The sequence below is a fragment of the Watersipora subatra genome, chromosome 4 (genome assembly GCF_963576615.1).
Source record: "Watersipora subatra chromosome 4, tzWatSuba1.1, whole genome shotgun sequence".
Classification (NCBI taxonomy): Eukaryota; Metazoa; Bryozoa; class Gymnolaemata; order Cheilostomatida; family Watersiporidae; genus Watersipora; species Watersipora subatra.
This window is the reverse complement of record NC_088711.1, coordinates 2,207,633-2,214,343: the sequence shown is the minus strand read 5'-3', so window position 1 is coordinate 2,214,343 and position 6,711 is coordinate 2,207,633.

Genomic DNA, 6,711 nt, shown 5'->3' with positions numbered 1-6,711 from the left:
TCTTAAGGCTTATGGGGTGATCAAATGCAACAACCGGCAGCTGAGTGACTTACTCCAAACACTGTTACTAACCAGAGGTCAAGAGGAGTGGACACACTGTTTCCCTAATTCATGAGAGTGTAAAGGGGCACACCCTTCTTGGCAGCAGAAAAAACAGCCAACAAGCTGACGCTCGGACAAGAATTACAACTATCTGACCATATGGTGTACCATCCCTTACCCAATAGTTCTCGACCGACCCATGAGTACATGGTGGAGCTGCTCAAGCGGTTGGAGGAGGTCTATGCCATTCTTAGAGAAAAACAGATTGTCATAAGACACAAGAGAACAAGGAAGCGCCCCTGTCCTATCCCCTCTCTGTGCTCTTGGAGACTGAGTATGGCTGGTAAACAAGCGATGGAAGAGAGGAAACAACCCCAAGCTACAAGCAAGGTTTAGTGAGGGCCATGCCAAATTGTAAAAGCTTGGCCTAATTGCATGTGCCTGATAGAATGCCAAGGGCAATCCTGTATTCAAACTGAGAGTAGGTTAAAACCATACCATACCTACTTAAAAAAGTTCAGACAAGTGCCAGCCACTATCGAATTTTGCCAAGGTTCCAACATGAAAGGGGCCAGGGCTAGAAAGGAGGAGGTAGAAACTGAGCTAAAAACAGGACCAAAGCTGACCAGCTCAAAACCAAAGACTACAAGAAATCCAGAATCTAACCAAAAAATTGAAAATCGGCTAAAGGAGCTTTGAAGAAAATTGGAAAACAAATGGCTCAGCTTCCGAAACAAGCAGTCTGGTTTTGAAGTCCAGATAAGCCAGCACCAAGAATCGTTTGGCACAACCCTCAACTAGCCCTGACCATTTGGCAGCCTGACCAATATCCAGAATGGGCATGGTTATCTACGATAACAGTCAATCTCAAGCGATCTTAAGCAATGCTAGCGGAGAAATACAGTGGCCAAGGATAAGAACAAGCCCCAACGATAAGTGGCAATAGGCGATTTGCACTCAGAAACAATAAAGAGCAAGTACTATTCGAAATGCTTATCGCGATTTATCAGTTGAAAATTTACAGCTTTTCTATGAACCTGTCCTCATGGCTCAGCAAGGTAAGACTAGCAATTCTCTTGAATATATGTTGAACTGTTTGGCGCCCTGGGGCACTTGGAGGCGGAATGTTTGGGGGCTATCTGGACTCGGATGAGGTGCCTGTGGCCATGTATCAGAGCACAGACATGGCAGATTCGAACGTGGCAGTGGGTCCTCCAACAACGGAAAAGAAGAGTGTCTTGGTCAGGCTGCTTTTGTAAGTGACCCTGTTCCTAGTGGCAGAGAGACTTATGCCGAGTCACACCTGGTTGGCACTCGACGTCTACTGACCAGCCAAGGACAGCCAAGATTATACCTTACAAGGTTTTAGCAAAAGCTACGAGCCAGCCAACTAAAAGTGAATCTTTTCCACTCGAGATAAACGTTTTTCCACTCCAACCTCAACTGGCCACAGGAATTCAACAAGGCCAAGCTCATTAAAATGGCTCGAATCTCTTGTATACTCGATGCCAGACCGACTAAGGAGCCGACCTTGACTTGAACTTTGGCTATGACTAAAATACTGATAGTAGAACTGAAAAGGATCCTTGAACAGTTGGCCAAGGAGAACTGTGGTGGATGCCGGGGCCATGACTTTCTGTTAACGCATTATTCTTATAAGTACTCCTATATATTGTGCATGTTGTGTTTGCTCTTTTTATTGTATATCGTACCGTTAATAATTTGTTCGTTTATACTGTATCGCTATTGTGTTTTGCCTTCGTTTATATTGCATCGCTATTGTACTGTTAATTTATTATAACCATGCCAACGCACTAGCGACTCCATTTATTCTTTTTGTTAGTCGGTTTTTTTACCCGGTTCCATTATCTGAAACAGGTAAAATTAATGCATATAAAGGGAGTGAGCTCGATAAGAGAGCAGAGCAGTAGTCGCAAGCTCCTTGACTAATGAATTTTTCTTCATCAATAAAACTAACAAAAAACCATACTTATTCTCTCTTCTTTGTGCAACATTTTAGATCATGCCTAAGTAAAGGCTGGCAAATTTCTTTACACTGGCAGCAATAGTAGGATTGTGCTGAACCCGGCAGGCACCATCTGAAAAGCTAGAAATCTGACTCCGGCAGACCTCTTGCCCTGCTTGCAAAAGCAGCCTCGGTAGAGGAAAACCGGAGTAGTACGGCAAACACCGGGGGTTCCAAATCTGGCCAAGGTAGCTTTATGGCTATCCCCCACATTCGTAGAGAAACCCACTGTTGTAGAGTGAGCAGGTGATCCAGCACTTCCAGAGAAAGGTTGATGACTGGCACTACGCCAACCGTCCCCCACTCTGTGAGATGCTCAATACTTCCAATAAAGGTTTAAGGACTCCGCGTCCAGCCACGACCGTCTATAATGGTCCTCCTCACTCAGGGAAAAACTCAAAGGCATGTCCTAAAGGAGAGCAAGGAGTGTAGACCGGGACTCGGACTGACTAGCTGATGCCATAGGGCAACTTAACAGATTAACTCGGAGCTCAGAACGGGCCTCCCAGTTCAAAACGCTGAGTATAATGACGTCTGAGACCCAGAGTACTTCATTAGCAGATTTAGAGAAATCGCGACTGCAAATAGATAGGCCGAGGGGGCCAGCACATTGCATTTCAGAGAAGCTTTGAAGGAAGAGACAGAGTCCTGCAAAAGGGCAGTCAGGGTGGCAACCATCTTTGAAGCTATCTGAGCCCGATTTGGACTATCTCCCGACAAGCCTGAGTAGAGTTGTGTAGTTTGAAAAAAGGAGCCCAAACCTCCCTACAGGAACACGCGACTGAAATTGAATGGCTAGTCCAAATAGCCTACACTGAGCTGCCCGATCCTTTCAGAAGCAACATCACCAAGGAGTACTTCTCAAACTCCCTAAACCACCCCGCCCTACAGCGGGACCTCCTAGCAGTACCCACGGAGACTATCGCAGATGCAGTACGGGCTGGAAGAGAATTTTTCCAGATCAAATCTGGAGAAAAACCGACCCTGGGCAGAGCCGTCCGAGCAGTGGCAGAAAATGTAGAAGACTTAGAAGCTAATAGGGAACACAGTGCAGTACGCGGTATCAAACAAGATTTCTTGAATGTACTTCTATCCACAGTAAAGCAGCTGGCAGAACAGATCAAGCATCTGCAGAACAAGCCAACAAGCCTCCAGAAAGTAAACCTGCTATCAGTTGGGGATGTGGAGGCACTGGACACCTTCAAAAGGAGTGCCCTAATGAAAAGAAAAAGAAATCGGGAAATGTATGAAAGCTGCAGCAGTAGCACCCACTACTAGCAGCAATAAGGCTCCTGCAGTAACCAGAAAGTAACACTTTCTAGCCACTGCGCCTAGAAGAGTCAGGCATGAGTCACGCCAAGATGAATACTATGCCTTTTCCTCAGGTCTCTTGGCGCCCTGTCCCGCAGAGGACAGCTTTCCACCACCACCCAAAGAAACCCGCCCACGCAGGTTCCTCTACCTGCATGAACGAAGCAACCTCAGGCAGCTTCCTTCAAGCACAGGGAACCTGCTAAAGCACGCTTGCTGGAACGCCCACATTCTACCAGTTACTTTCTCCTAAGAAAAATCAAAAGTCGAGGAGTGCACTTTTTGTTAGATACCGGATACACCACTAACCTGCTGGGAAAACAGGTGTTCGACCGACTTCTTCAGAGTGTAAGAGACCAACTGGAGAAGAGTGACACCCATGGCCTGCTCGCTGATTGAACCAGGTTGCTCGTTACGGCGTAATCCGGCTCCCTGTAAAGCTCCGCAAAGTGAAAACCGAAGTATTCATAGTCAGCCAGATTAGCAAAGACGCTATTCTTGGCATGCCCTTCTTTATGGCACACCAATGCTCGATGGAGTTTGAACGACCCATGGTGAAGGTAGATGGGAATCCATTAATTTGTACCGACCGAACAGGGAAACTCCTCTAGAACAAAGTCCAGGTGATTAGGGACCTGGTGGTGCCGGCTAGGGCAGAGGTTGCGGTCCGTTGTAGATTGACTACACAGAATTTCTGTTCACTAGGTATAATAGAAAGGTATCCCGAAGGCCCGTCTCTAGCCACAAGCCTGAATGAGCCCGGAGCAAACAAGAAGGTGTTGGTTAGGTGTTTCAACCCGAACTCCCAGCCCCTGACCCTCTATTCGGGAACCACCATGGGCACATACACCAGTGTAGAAGTACCTCCTTCCATTGCCGGCCTCCCTCCTTTCAAGAGAGGCGCTGCCGTGCCAATCACTCGAGCCGAGACAGAACCACGGATCCCCCTAGCATCTCTAGGAACTATACCATGCCGCAAGACTTTTGTGCCAGAACGCAAAGCAGGCTTAAGAAGCTGGCTACCTTACTGACCAAGTATGGATCGGTGTTTAGCACTGGAGACGGCGATATGGGTAAAACATCATTCGTGGAGCACTCCATACCCGTGAAAGACGGGACCCGACCTATTCATCAACCCCCTAATTGCCTAGGACCTGAAAAGGCAGCGTAGGCCAAGAAACAGGTACAGGACTTGTTGGCCAGAGAGTTGATTGAGCCAGCTAGAGGAGCATGGAGCTCTCCTATTGTGTTAGTGAAGAAAAAGGATGAAAAATGGCAGTTTTGTGCGGATTACCGAAGGCTCAATTTGGTAACGGAACAAGATGCTTATTCCCTTCCCAGGATAGACAAAAGTCTGGACCCTGTAGCCGAAAGCCGATATTTCAGTACCCTCGATCTCGTCAGCGGATACTGGCAGGTTCTGTTGGACGAAGATGCCAGGGAAAAATCGGTCCTCATCACTTGCTCTGGATTGTGGAAATGGAGAGTCCTTCCTTTCGGACTGACCTCCATCACAGCCACCTTTCAGCGATTGATGGAGAAAGTGTTGCAGGGGCTCCACTGGGGGACCTTACTATTATACCTGGATGACGTGATTGTTATCGCACCTGATTTTGAGACCCACCTAAAGCGACTGGAGGAAGTGTTCCAGTGACTATGGCAAGCCGGACTCAAGCTCAAGCCAATGAAGTGCGAACTGTTACAGTCCCAAGTAAGGTACCTGAGTCACATAGTAAGTAGGGAAGAGGTTGTGACAGACCCAGCCAAAGTAGAGGTGGTCGAGTGGTGACCCACCCCGTGTGGAGTCCGGGAACTGCAAGGTCTTTTGGGTACTGTCGAGTACTACCGGCAGTACATTCCGGGGTTTGCCACCAATGCGAAGCCCCTCCACTGGCTGGTGGGGAAGGAAGACCCCTGGCAATGGACGGGTAAGGAGCAGGCAGCGTTTGACACCCTTCGCTACAGCCTTACTACAGCACCCGTGCTGGGGTATCCTGATCCAGAGAACACCTGTATTCTGGACATGGTTGCCAGCAGGTGCGGCGTGGGAGCTGTGCTATCACTGCAACAGGGCGACCAAGAATAAGTGATTGCTTATTACAGCAAAACATTCAAATCCTTGGAGCGAAATTACTGCGTGACATGCAGAGAGCTGTTGGCAGTGGTCAAAGCGGTAAAACACTTCTGCTCCTACTTATACGGATAGGAATTTGGACTTCACACTAACTTTGCTTTCCTGTGATGGCTCTACCGCAAAGAGGAGCCTTCCCACCAGGTGGCACATTGGCTAGAGGGACTAGCTGAGTTCAAATACGTGCTGGAACACTGTGCGTGGTTGAAGTATGGTAACGCAGATAGCTTAAGCTGACAGGCCTGCAAAGACTGTCGACAGTGTGCCCAAATAGAGCACCGCGATGGGGGTCCAACTCAGCTGGAGTTTGCCACCAATGCGAAACATTGGTGGCAAACTCTTCTTGGTCCAACTCTTCTGTCTTCTAGGTCCAACTCAGCTGGAGTTGAACCAAAAAGACTCGAAGAAGGCTAGAGTGGTCAGGAGAAACTATGCTCTGTCAGAGATTGCCAGGCACGCACGCGAGGCGGCCGGTCAGCGGTGCGACACTCTGTCTCAACTGAGACAGCCAAGGTCAACCCGGGACCAGTCAAAGCCATCCTGGGTTTCCCTGATATCGAGCGGATGATGACCCCAGGCACTACTAGTCGCCACCAGGAACCACATAAGAGTTGGGCGGATGTCGCCAGGACTGCGCGCCAAATGACTGGCCAGACGAGCCAGCGCCCTGCCCCGCGAGGGCACGGGCAGGCCCGAGGTCGATCGAGACCACCCTGGGATCCGAGGCATCAGCTCAGCTAACCAACCAGTTGGCTCAGCTGTGAAGGGAGGGCAAGAGTACTGTGGCCATAATGTACCAAGCAATTCGGAGCCACATCGAAGTGCCTTTGGAACAACTGGAGTTGGAGAGCCTGGAGCTCAAGATTTTGCATAGCTGGAGAGAATCCCTGAGAATCAGGCAGGATGGCGTGATGAAAGCCAGAGTGGCCCCTTATGGTCAAGCCCGGTGGTGTGGTGTGGTGTGCCGTGTGCCCGCCGGCTATGAGGGAGCCGGTTACCTAGCAGACACACGTCATGACCCATTCTGGGGTGGGAAGGATGGCAGGACTCCGGCTCACATGGTACTGGCTCAGGCTGACACCTGCTGTCCGCACGTTGGTATACAGCTGTGAGGTGTGCCAGGCCGCCAAGCATGGTGGGACTAAATCTGCATGAAGCGGGCACCGGTTGTACGCTGGCCGACCCTGGCACAAGGTCGCCA